The following is a 12,291-nucleotide window of genomic DNA, read 5'->3' as shown; positions in this document are numbered from 1 at the left end:
TGTAAGAAGGGTTGAAATGTTTCGAATCGATTCATAAGTGGTCTTCGTTGTGGTTTTCGTCGGACATACAGCACGAACTAACTGTAGACTCCTCTCTGTTGTGCAGCTACTCGGTAATCGAAATGCATTAACATGTAAACAACCATCTTGTTTCGTTACACCAAACATATGTTCACTGTCGCGATACTCTGCACAAGACGTGCAAATCCTTTTCACACTCGTAATAGTATACCAACGTCAAGCGATAACGTTTAACAAGACCAATGACACTGAACCCACGACGTTTACCTATGTAAAATTACCACTTTCACTTGTCAGTCCATCGTTTACCTGACTAAACATATTATTTTCCTTTGGAGATCTGACGTTTACCCAGAGTAAGAAACCATTTTCACTTGTAAATATATTTTTTCCTTGGCTAACAAACCTTTTTTCACTTGGAAATATATTTTTTCTCTGGGTAACAAACCTTTTTCACTTGGAAATATATTTTTTCTCTGGTTAACAAACCTTTTTCACTTGGAAATATATTTTTTCTCTGGTTAACAAACCTTTTTCACTTGGAAATATATTTTTTTTCTCCGGTTAACAAACCTTTTTCACTTGGAAATATATTTTTTCTCTGGGCAACAAACCTTTTTCCCCGGGTAACAAACCTTTTTCGCTGAGCAACAAGCCATTTTCACTTGGTGGTCCGTCGTTTACCTGAGTAAAAATATCATTTTCCTTTGGAGATCTGGCGTTTACCCAGTGTAACAATGCATTTTCACTTGGAAAAATACTTTTACCTAGAGTAACTAATCATTTTCTCCTGGGTAACAATCCCTTTTCACCTGGAAATACATTTTTTCCCTGGGTAACAATACCATTTTGAAATCTGACAAACACACCGGCCAATTTGATATTTTTGTATATTGTTCCAACGAACAGTGACGGAAATATACACAGACTACCGGTTTCAGAGTATACCCATCGGTCGTATCACATCAATATCATCGGTTAACCACATACAATATGCTCTTGTACACCGAAATGCACGCTTTGGAAAATTGGACAATAGGCTTCGATAGTTCTGTGATGTCCGGGTTCGTGCTTTGGATTTTCCAGAGTCAAAATGTCTGAATAAAACACCTCCTCGACGATGGTCGGTATGTGGATAACGGTGTTCGGAAAACGGTTGGGTTTATGTCACCCATCGCGATAACAACTCCAGGTCGAGTTTTCTCCCACATGTTTACTATATTGTGCCTTTATTGGTCAATGTATGTCTCGACATTCAGTTTGAAATCGGAAACCCTGATAAAGTATGTAACCGGATCCGGATATCAACTGTGAATCGATAAACCAATGGACAATATTCAAAGTAAACATGTTACACCCTGTGTTTCCACTAAAAAATACCATCCAGACATACGTCGCGCTTGTTTGCCCACATCAGTATACGCGCAAATGGAGGTGTGTGACATGGCATGCAATGTGTTGGTATACAAACATCGGGGAGTAAGCCTTCGATCCACAGACATTATCATAGCCGGTAGTTTTGATGTAGATCGAATGTCACCTGATAAAAATGTCATACCAATAAGCCACATTGCAATGACTCTGAGTCAATCTGAAGTATGACATACCGACACACAAACATGGAACCGTAACATGGGTTATTCGCACGACGGTGAAAGTGAACATATACAAATAGAGTACAACATATACCAATAGAGCGTTCACAGTCGAATATGCGAACCGTGCACACTCATATACCCAGATTTTTGTTGGATATGTACGAAACCGACAAATCGATACATTTCTGTTCCTTCTACGTCAATAATGCAAGCGCCATTCCAATGCATCGCTCGAATGTAAGGTTCGTCGGGTGTAAAATCCATGTCAAATAACACCAAAGTGTGCCTTCCGTACTTTATTATTTCCACCATCGCATCTTGTCTGTGTCGTAACACTATGGTGCAGGGACTTGAGAAACGGCGGATTGTGAAACGGATTGACATGACCAACAGAATCGACGTCAATAGCCTTGTGACGATGCCGTTTCAAAATGTTACCGATCTCTTGTGGTGATGCCCGTTTCGAAATGTCACCGGACGAACTGGACCCTTACGACGATGTGTTTTATGATTGTGTGTGAAATCACGAGGTAGTGTTCTATTGCGGTGTACGATTGCAGTCTTCATTCCACAGAAACACACCTTACTGGATCACAGTATCAGTCCGAGATTTACAGAATCGCGGTTCACGATATTTATCTGGAGTCGTTATGTGGGAGTAGCGACATCCATTCATCGTGACTGAAAGACTGATCACAATCATTTCGAGCACCCATACTTCGATAGTTCACATTGGTCAAACGCTGTACAGCAGAGAACTTCGGTGTCGACAACACGACGGATATTGACCGATGCATCCAACTGCTCTGGGTGGTCTGTCCGGAGATAGGGTCATGACTATCTTGCAATGTTACAACACGATAACACCATCGAGTAAATCAGTGAACGGTACCGAAATATCGATGTAATAGCGCGACAGTCATTTGACCCTGCAATGTGGCTTATTGGTATGACATTTTTATCAGGTGACATTCGATCTACATCAAAACTACCGGCTATGATAATGTCTGTGGATCGAAGGCTTACTCCCCGATGTTTGTATACCAACACATTGCATGCCATGTCACACACCTCCATTTGCGCGTATACTGATGTGGGCAAACAAGCGCGACGTATGTCTGGATGGTATTTTTTAGTGGAAACACAGGGTGTAACATGTTTACTTTGAATATTGTCCATTGGTTTATCGATTCACAGTTGATATCCGGATCCGGTTACATACTTTATCAGGGTTTCCGATTTCAAACTGAATGTCGAGACATACATTGACCAATAAAGACACAATATAGTAAACATGTGGGAGAAAACTCGACCTGGAGTTGTTATCGCGATGGGTGACATAAACCCAACCGTTTTCCGAACACCGTTATCCACATACCGACCATCGTCGAGAAGGTGTTTTATTCAGACATTTTGACTCTGGAAAATCCAAAGCACGAACCCGGACATCACAGAACTATCGAAGCCTATTGTCCAATTTTCCAAAGCGTGCATTTCGGTGTACAAGAGCATATTGTATGTGGTTAACCGATGATATTGATGTGATACGACCGATGGGTATACTCTGAAACCGGTAGTCTGTGTATATTTCCGTCACTGTTCGTTGGAACAATATACAAAAATATCAAATTGGCCGGTGTGTTTGTCAGATTTCAAAATGGTATTGTTACCCAGGGAAAAAATGTATTTCCAAGTGAAAAGGGATTGTTACCCAGGAGAAAATGATTAGTTACTCTAGGTAAAAGTATTTTTCCAAGTGAAAATGCATTGTTACACTGGGTAAACGCCAGATCTCCAAAGGAAAATGATATTTTTACTCAGGTAAACGACGGACCACCAAGTGAAAATGGCTTGTTGCTCAGCGAAAAATGGTTTGTTACCCGGGGAAAAAGGTTTGTTGCCCAGAGAAAAAATATATTTCCAAGTGAAAAAGGTTTGTTAACCGGAGAAAAAAAAAATATTTCCAAGTGAAAAAGGTTTGTTAACCAGAGAAAAAATATATTTCCAAGTGAAAAAGGTTTGTTAACCAGAGAAAAAATATATTTCCAAGTGAAAAAGGTTTGTTACCCAGAGAAAAAATATATTTCCAAGTGAAAAAAGGTTTGTTAGCCAAGGAAAAAATATATTTACAAGTGAAAATGGTTTCTTACTCTGGGTAAACGTCAGATCTCCAAAGGAAAATAATATGTTTAGTCAGGTAAACGATGGACTGACAAGTGAAAGTGGTAATTTTACATAGGTAAACGTCGTGGGTTCAGTGTCATTGGTCTTGTTAAACGTTATCGCTTGACGTTGGTATACTATTACGAGTGTGAAAAGGATTTGCACGTCTTGTGCAGAGTATCGCGACAGTGAACATATGTTTGGTGTAACGAAACAAGATGGTTGTTTACATGTTAATGCATTTCGATTACCGAGTAGCTGCACAACAGAGAGGAGTCTACAGTTAGTTCGTGCTGTATGTCCGACGAAAACCACAACGAAGACCACTTATGAATCGATTCGAAACATTTCAACCCTTCTTACATTTAGTCAATTCGAGTCAATTGTAATACGGATCCTCCAAGTATGACACACACACCTACACACTAATATCGTAAACACTCAACTTGATGACATTGATATAGTGTTAATAAAAAACAATTATAAAATATTTGTAAAACTAAATCGGAATTCATGTCGTAGCAGGTTTCTTGAACTCGTGCTTGATGAAAACGATTGGTGACAAGTATGTGTTTGTGTTTGAGTGAAAAATAATTATTTAGAGTAGTGACATTTTGTGACCAACGAATGCAAATCGATCATGATATTACAATATACGCTTTCGTCAACATAACGACTTGGCGCAGGAGAAACACTTTCATGTTTTTTCAATAACTGGATTCTCGAGACTTGTTACTTGTATCATGTACCTTGTGACTATAACGGCCATTTTGTATGATAGTACGTTTAGCTGTTTTGTTGTTAGGGCAATCACTTGATGACCCAGCACTTTTTGTTAGCAAAGTAGATTGATTTGTGTGTAAGATGTAAGCACCGTAACTAGAAAACATATGTACTCTGTTGTTGGAGTAGCTGATTTATTGCTATGACATGGACATATCCTGAAACCTTGGTTGGTTTGTTGTCTTACGAAAGATGAGGTGACCTCGGTGTCGTAAATTGTGTTAACTAAACCCGGATGGATACCAAAATTGTGCTGGACTTACACATGGTATTCGCATACTGTACACATACAAAGTTTTGTGTAAACAACTCTGATGTTTCTGTTAGTACTAGTTCTGTGTTGAACTATTTGATTATTCAGACAATAAAGTTCTTGTGGTATCGAAACATTTTGAAAGCGCCACCAATCCTTGTATAGGTTTGTAGCATGGGAATATTTTCGTGTAACATGAATATATTTCATATGACTTTGGTAAGAAATGAGTTATGCAGGATAATCATACACAACCTACAAAAGTAAAACTTGTTGCGTTTGCTTGTATACTTTGTATCGATGTCTTTGTGATGTTGAAAGGCGGTTGTGTTTACATTTGCATTAAGCGGAGTAACTCAAGTAATAAATTTTACTCGTTTGAAAATACCGAACAATGGATAACAGTATCAAAATGAGCGGTAATTATTTTTCGTGATATACAACCAACCTTCCAAGCATAACTTGTAAAAAATTTATCATGTCATAGTCGGTTGTTACGAATTCGACACAAATGTACTTCGATTATTACGATGATGGAAATTACGTTCAAGGGGGTATTTCGAAGTAGTATATTCAGCAATTACCAAATAACAAAAAATATCAAACTCTGCATACAACTCGGTTAGGTAAACGATACAGTTACAAGTCGGATGTAAGCTTGATTTACAGATTACAGTCTGCTGATGTAAAGCTCGACCACTCCAGTGTGTTTATTGCAAAGTATTTGACACAAACAAAATATTGAACGAAGGTCCACCACTTGGCTTCATTACAAGGTGAGTGAAAATTGTTTTCTGTTGATCAGGTATGATTTGCATTTAGAAAAACGATCTACACCGATTAAGCGACACTGTTTAATATCCAACGAGTGAGTGAAATTTCTTAGGGTTTTGATTTACCGAGTTAATTATCAGCGATGGTCAGGTATGATTTGTATTTAGAAAAAGCGACCCACACCGATTAGGCGACACTGTTTAATATCCAATGAGTGAGTGAAATTTCTTAGGGGTTTGATTAATCGAGTTAACTACCAGCGATTCAATCACATCCAAGTAACGTATTTTAGTGGCCGAGTATTGTGACGAATGACAATGGGAAAATTTCCAATTTCTCTGATCGTGTGCGTTACACAATTAGTTCTAGTACGCATTCAGTGAACATCATACAAATTGACAACAACTTTCCTTAGTTTGGTTACATGATGACAATTATTCTGGAGGTTCAAATCGATATCGCTACTATGAACAGCAATACAAACACATTTTTGTAGATTTCAGTGTAGCACATACGTCGATATTATTGTTATGGGGGGTTTTGTATTAATCAAGACCGGTTGAATAGAATCCGTCCAGTAAAGATACCTCTATTTACTTTTTGATGATCAAAGTCTTAGAGTGTGACCTCGTAATGTTTTTAAATTTCGCACATTTTCGACAGAGAGCGTGAACAGAGTTTAACACGGATTAAATTACTCCTCCCGGAGCCGAAGTGATATTTTCGTACTGCGTAATGTGCGTATGTTTCAATTCTCACCGCAGATCCCGACAATACAGTATTGCACCGGTTGTTAATCAGCAAACGAAATTGTTGTTTCATCTTTAGTCTTGAGTACTGGAAACAATTACATTTGTAAAATATTTTCTGATATCCGTAATACCCAGAGTGATTTGTACCAAGGTTGAATAATTTTCCAATCGAGAACATTTTAGACACACATAGTTTACAACTCAATATGTTAATAACAATGGTACTGAAAAGTTTGTTGCTGTCATAACATTTACCACAACGCCGGGTCTAATTAACGCAAATAATTTATTAATTAAGTCATGATCAACTATTACAAAATCTCATATGTCAAATCAATGTGTCAATCCTTATGTTTACAGCATGATAACTTTGAATATAACACCAGCGTTCGATTGTAAGAAATGAAGTCGCAACTACGTTGATCAGACTTTCAAATCTCGTATACTCAAACATATTATGTTATTCTCAAGTCACCTACACCGAGTAGTAATTACTTTTGTCTTACAAAATATATCGAGTAATAATTACTTTGTCTTGCAGAATATACCACGTAGTAATTCCTCTATCTTACAGAATAGTAACGACTTTTAAAGTTGAATAAAAAAAGATGCGTCGTAGGGATATGAGTAAAACCGAACTTGTTATGGATTTTAGGTTTTAGTGATTGTATGGACTCGTGTATGCTTGGCTGTTTTTCATACTGATACTGTTTGATTTGGTCGGGTAACGGATTTACTTGACAATGTTTTTGAGGTTGACTCTTTGAATATCGTAAGATGGTAAGATGTCGAGATGTAATATTATTTCTGTACACTCAATTACAACAAAACATAACCAGCATTCAAATAATCCGTAAGCTACAAGTGGATTTAAAACTTGATGCTGTTTTGTGGTTAACTCAAGTCAGTGGTCATGTTTGTGTTGATTTCAGGGATGATCATGACGAGTTGGCCGGGTAAATTAGGTAATGTGGTAGTAACTATGACCGTACAGAGTTGCTGACATTCCAATATCTTTTACGCTGTAATATACGGATTCACTTGCGATTATTTAATTCTCAGTTATTGTTCAGACATTCAAATCTCGTATACTCAAAATCTAATAGGTTATGTCAAGTCGTATATGTACCGAGTAGTAATTACTTTGTGTTATAGATTAGTAACGACTTTTACAGTCGAATAAAAATTATCGGTCATATGAGTACATTCAGGATGAATTAATTCAAGTTTGCGAGTTGCAGTGATATAATCAAGTAAGTGAAAACTAGATTTTTAACAATTGTTAATGTTGTGAATAATTCTTTTGAGTATGGTAAGATGTTAAAATATCTCTTTGACAAACGGAAAGCGGGATCGCGAATAGAGTTGCAATGTTTCATTACTTGTTTCAAATCAATGTACGTATAATATCGAAACGGGACTGTGGGAAAGTTGGTAGTCATGTTTGTCAATCCTATTTCAATTCACACTACGCCAAAGTCAAAATATTCGGTTTTGGATTATCTCAATTTACCTATAGAACATCTCGCGAATGGATTCCGACACCGTACTATAACTAGATCGCTATGTCTGATGCATTATCGTGTCAGCGACGTAGGATTTTTACAATTATTTCACACCTTTTTGAATAAGCGTCAACTTCACAGAGGATTAGGGTTGGATCAGAAATAAGTGAGAATTTGTCGGTATCAGAATCACCGTCTGCGACGGTTCTGTTATTCGTTACATATTAAATCTTACCAGTGAAATCTAGATCTGCGACAAACTAATTACCAAAATAATACCTCGTGAGCGATCGGCATGCCTGTAACATCAAGTCGCGTATGTCCGAGACATTATCTTGTCAGCAATCGCGGGGTTTGCAACCTATTTCACACCTATTTGAAGTGTTAGTTTGTGAACGCGGCTATTGTTGATATTCGTATCGCCGTCTACGCCGGTACTGTGGTAATCTAATTGTCCAAACATTACTATGCGACTGATTCCTAGATTTAGCAAACTATTTCACACCCTTTTTGGTGAAAGTACGACATGCCGCCTGCAGTCTATAAACGAAAGTACGAATCATCGCCGCGCCCATAAGAATAACGACTATTCTGTAGGTGCGAAACAGCGGGATACAAGGCGCGAATAACCCGATCTGAAAGTACTATTCAGCTAGTGATCAATAGTGAGGAAAGACTTAGAACGCGATCGGTCATTTGTCACGACTAAACTACATCATATATAATAATTTACGATATACACATTAACAAAGGTACATTCACATGACTATTCATCTGGTACATATTCAACACCGGGCCGCCGCGCCTATACCCACAACGTTAGTCAAATCATCTCTACCTGAAAGGGTTACCGTGCGACCACAAGACACAAATAGCCGCATGCCACCCCCGCCATAAGAATAACGATATATCATTGTCGTACTCACCGTAAACGTTGGGATTAACTCGAATCGGTCATATTTAATAATTTGTAATATACACATTAACTAAGAACCATTCACGTCACTATTTACCATACCTGATGCATTTTCAACACCGTGCCGCCGCCGCCTATACCCACAACGTTAGTCAAATCATCTCTACCTGACACCGTGCCGCCGCCGCCTATACCCACAACGTTAGTCAAATCATCTCTACCTGAAAGGTCACCATGTCACCGCGCCTATACCCGAAAAGGTAACCATGCCACCACGAGTTTTCACGGCACCGTGCCGCCGCAGCCTATACCCGAAAAGGTAACCGTGCCACCACAGCCATAAGACACAATGGCACCGTGCCACCGCACCCATAAGAGATAAGGGTCACCGTGCCACCACGAGTTTCTCGGCACCGTGCCGCCGCACCCATAAGCCACAATGGCACACCACGACCGATCTATTATACTACTTACAGTGTAACCTCAACACCACTGTCGGATGGTTATAATTTGGCCTATGAACTAAAGGTCGACCGATTATCGACATGGCCGATTATCGAGGCCGATATTTAGAGCTTTCCCGCTTATATAAAATATCGCGGCCGATATTTTATATTTTAAAAAAATTCGAAAATTTCGGAAATTCAATGCTCCGATTTTTCAATCTCAAGAAATCTACGACGCAAAGGGTGATATATGACGGATTTACCCATGCAGTACGAGTTTAACTGGGTGAGCATGCAGAGAAAATATTTGTTTTCTGCATTACAATATACTTTTCCTGGAATGATCCCTAATTCTGTATCACGTTTTGCTTTTCAATTTCAGTTTCTTGTTTGTTTTTCTGCTTTCTGTGACATGAACAAGTGCTCTCTTGCTTGGTATATAATATTTTTGGTGAAATTGTTCTCCGCTCCTTCTGTATTAATATTGACCTATGATATCGGTATCAGCCTTGTGAGTGTGCCGATTTATCGGTATCGGCCTGTAAAAATCAATATCGGAATACCTCTACTATGAACATGCTCGGCATTCTCTGTCTTGAGAGAATGGAAGTGTTTCGTACTAAAATTCTCGACATTTGTTAGAAATGTGCCAGATAATACAGCCATTTTTTCAGAATATCCTAGCTGGCCGGATGTTGCCGGTGGGCCGTATGTTTGACACCCACGATCTAAAGTATATTGTAAAACATCATGGCCCCTGATGAAATGGTCAACAATAGTGGTAAGCATCATTGTAATACACAATATGAATAGTAATAATTTCTCACTGCAGATCGAATATATCCGATGTATATTACGGCATCCTGCTTCTCTCGTTGACATTTCGTCTCTCATCAACAACTCAAATTTGAAGAAAGTTACATTGATATATTACGAAGAAGATGATATGTTGAAAGAAGACGAATTGCAGAAAGTCAAGAAGATTGCAAATGATCTCGATACTGAGTTGGAAGTTTTATACTGTGAGTGATTGTTTGGTTGCATCGTATTTTAGATGCGTTTTATTAGGTATATTAAATATGCCCGATCACTTTGAATGAAATGATTAATTCAGGTCCAATTCGTTACTAACGCCAGAAATCATGAGGCTTTAGTTTCATTCATGACATAGTATCGTTATCGGGGTTTTGTGATAACGCACGGTATTCATGAATTTTGATTTCATTCAATATCCCATTCTTAATACAATTAATTGTTGTAGGGAATTCAGGCATGATCTCTCACACGTTGCTGGTTGTGAGCTTGCATATCAATTTCGAAGCAAGGCATCGTTGAAGTGCGTCAAAATCTACTTCACTTGACAATGTCAAATATGCATAAATTAGTATTCACCATAAAAAATTGTTGACGTAGAGGTAGTATGCGTTCAAAACTACTTGAGTAATCGAAACAAGTATATAATAATAAGTACTACAGAAAAGCACAAGTACTTCGCTGTTGATAGTGCTTCTACCATTATGGGGCGTGATAAAGATATATCAAGCTTGATAAGGGGACGATAAGTCAAAGAAACTTGTAAACCACTTTCATATACTTTTATAACTATGGAACAAATTTATTACTTCATGCAGCTTATTTACGACATCTGGTGACCAAGCGGACTCCGATTAGTTCTGAAAGTTGCCAACACAAGTCCATCAATGATTAGAGGTAGTCAAAGTAGTCAAGAGTTCAGACTCATGTAGAACGATAAATAGTGCCGTAAGCTGCAGCTGATATACAAGAAGAAGTAGCAATTTCCAAGAAATCACAAATTGACTTGAGGTGGAAGTAGAAAATGTATCAGTCTGAAATGCAGTGAAATAAGTAGTTTCAAAAAGTAGATTTGGTCTAAGGGACGCATAATTTTAGCAGATTATAGGATATATCTACTTTCGAAATTGCTAGATATGTCTTTGCGGCAAATGCAAAATGACTAATGACACTGCAATTGAGTGGAATCTTGAAAATATATTCATGCATTCACCGTGAATCATGGGCTATTTAAGGTGGCTCCTATAAGAATTTCACTGAAAACGATGACGAATACGCAGCTAGGAACAACTCGATACTTTCAAAATCAATATTGTATAAAGTAAGTAGTTTTGACTAACAACTGTAACAAGCAGTAGAAACAGAAGTAGTCTAAAATGACAACCTGTTGATTAGGCGATGCAAGTAGACAGCACTACTTGGGTAGTCTGATAAAGTAGAGTTACTTCGTTATTGAGCAGCTCTCTGCAGGATTCGTGGTTTTATGTCATACAGTATCCCACTTTTTATATTGGCGTTGATACGAATCATTTCATCATTCATGTGCATTTGTGCATTGTGTATTCTTTTAGGTAGAACTGAATTGTAATCAACAACATTGCATTAATTCCGAAATCGTTTTGTCCAACCTAATCAAGTACTATAAATCCTAAAATAGCATTCGGAATTACTTTGTGGTCGATTTCCCTTTGATACGAAAACGAATATGCGAGTTCATATTCGTTCTGTGAAAGTACCTCACAGAATGAGGAACCGGTGCGAATATAAATCGAATATAAATTTAGTGAATCGAATCGATTGACAATACGTAAATAATTAGCTGCATATTGCAGGGAATGTTTTACAAATAGATTAGAGTTACTTTCACTCATTCCCATATCTAATTGGATTAGACGTACGTAATATACATTGTACAGCCAGGGCATCATATTATGTGTAATTTCTCATTTCACTGCCCACTGACATTACTATAACACATTAAAAGGACACTGCGCTCTAAATATAACGTTGTCTGAAATAAAAGTGGAGAGTGTGAAAAACATTTTAGCCGCAGCAATATTCCCTTTGAAAGCCACCACTTTTGAACGGAAACTATAACAAATAATTTCACGATTTTGCGAATCCACTCTATGCATCTCTATGGTATTGAGGTCACGTGTCATCTCTTTTGCCTGGCTTTAGATCAGTGGTTCCCAACCTTTTTCGACTCAATGCCCCATTTTCAAGCACCACACCGATCATCTCCCCTCAAATTTTGTGATCTGAAA

General features: G+C 38.0%; 1 protein-coding gene across 2 annotated transcripts in view; it reads left to right on the top strand.

Moving 5' to 3' along the window:
* The window catches only part of LOC145444072 (uncharacterized), a 94,601-nt gene that overhangs the window by 76,936 nt on the left and 5,374 nt on the right, over positions 1-12,291 (top strand). The window lies entirely within an intron of this gene.

The sequence above is a fragment of the Botryllus schlosseri genome, chromosome 1 (assembly GCF_051294905.1).
Source record: "Botryllus schlosseri isolate E-star chromosome 1, Bs_hap1, whole genome shotgun sequence".
Classification (NCBI taxonomy): domain Eukaryota; kingdom Metazoa; phylum Chordata; class Ascidiacea; order Stolidobranchia; family Styelidae; genus Botryllus; species Botryllus schlosseri.
Note: the sequence above shows the minus strand (reverse complement) of the source record. Positions and strands in the feature narration are given on the sequence as shown.